Source organism: Haplochromis burtoni, unplaced genomic scaffold, assembly GCF_018398535.1.
Source record: "Haplochromis burtoni strain Fernald_Lab_line unplaced genomic scaffold, NCSU_Asbu1 Contig_1633, whole genome shotgun sequence".
NCBI classification, from domain to species: domain Eukaryota; kingdom Metazoa; phylum Chordata; class Actinopteri; order Cichliformes; family Cichlidae; genus Haplochromis; species Haplochromis burtoni.
The window spans coordinates 9,743-11,577 of NW_024583994.1; positions in this window are offsets into that span (position 1 = coordinate 9,743).

A 1,835-nucleotide genomic window follows, 5' to 3' on the forward strand; every position below is an offset into this window, starting at 1 on the left:
GTAACTAGGGCGAGGTGTGATTATGTACATGGGATGGAGATTCAAAGATTTTCAGCAATAACCAATATTTTTTATTTAGTGTCTTTTCTTGCTGGCAACTTCTTCAGCTTTCAAAAAACACAGTCGCTCAGCACTGAGGCGTTGCAAAGCATCTCAAATGGCGTAGCACTAGTGATGGTTTTGTCATCGGTTACATGTGATTATTTCCCACAAATGCAAGGTTTTAAGGAGTGGCTCAAGGTTAATCCAACTTCGAGTTTGGAGCTTGTATAAGAGCACTGCTGTCATATGACTTTTACTACCTTGTACTTACTTTTGCCTCTTTATGCCTTCAGTTCCCTTCTGCAAAACTCAGATTTGACTCACCTGCAGTGTAAACTCCTGGATGCTGATCGCTCTTGTTGAACTCACTGAGTCAGACTTCAAACACCCTGATTGCCATGTGTTTTAAATATTTATATGAAAATCATAGTATTCTATGATGATTACTGAAACTTTTATATTAAAATTTGATTCAATTATATTGTGCAATATCTTCCCATAACCAAGATTGGTCCAGTCACCAACTGGACCAATCTTGGTGACTGAGGAGTTCTGTTGTCCCCATGATCTTTCCTCCTGTTGATCAGATTAAAAATTGACAGCACAAATTTAAATTATGACAGCAGCAAAGTTATATGGTTGTGTGTTGTGTATTTCATTATGCTAAAGAATAAAATAAGCAAAACATTTCAATTCATGCAGTAATTAAAAAACAGTTTGGACATAAATATATTTTTAAAACACAAGCTTGGAAAGGTACTGTACAGTGCTGTACAGTTTCACTTGGTTGCAGTTTTTGAGTTAATTTGATTCATTATTGTGTCTGAAACATGAGAATTTCTTCCTTCTGCTCTTTCTTCATGTAACTTTTCAGCTGCAGTCAGAGTAGAAAACTGAAATCATCAATCAGCTCCAGCAGGTGAAACAAACAACAGAGAAACTGAAGAATCAGGTAGAGAAAAAAAAGCATGAGGTTTGTCTTTCAGTTCTAAACATTCAGAATTTGCTGACTCAAATCTCTTCATGAATGGAATGCACACCAATATTGACTCACCAAATCTGAAGGTCTGAAATATATTTTAAAAAAAAGAATCCAGGATATATACAATGTACACCCAAGCTTCAACGTTGTGGCTGATGTCTTCAGATTTTGCTTAAACATGTACACATGATTGTTTTTTCTCATCATGCCATCTATTTTGTGAAATGCACCAGTCCCTTCTGCAGTCCCTTTTTCCTCAAAGATACTGTTTATCGTTACAGTCAAACAGTTTTGTTTGGTCAGACCTCAGGACATGTCTCCAGAAATTAGGATTTTTGTCCCCATGTGCAGCAGCAAACTGTAGTCTAACTTTTTTATGGTGGTTTTGAAGTAATGGCTTTCTCCTCCCAGAGTAACCTTTCAGCTCCTGGTGGTACAGGACTCGTTTTACTGTGGATGGTGACGCTGTCTTTCTAGTGTCAGCCAGCATCTTCACAAGGTCGTTTCATCATGTCCTGGGTTGTTTCACACATTTCAAAAAAAAAAAATGTTCCTCTTTGGCACTCAGAATCTGTCTCCTTCCCAAGCGGTTTGATGGTTGTACGTTCCCATGTTTTTTATACTTGTGTATTATTGTCTGAACTGATAAATGTGGGACCTTCAGTTATCTGGAAATTGCACCAATAGATGAGCCACACACGTGGAAGTCCACAGTTCTTTTCCTGATGTCTTGTTTGATAAAGACACAACAAACTTAGTGCATGAAAGTAATAAAAACAAAAAAACACAACTCTGTCTTTATTCTGACATT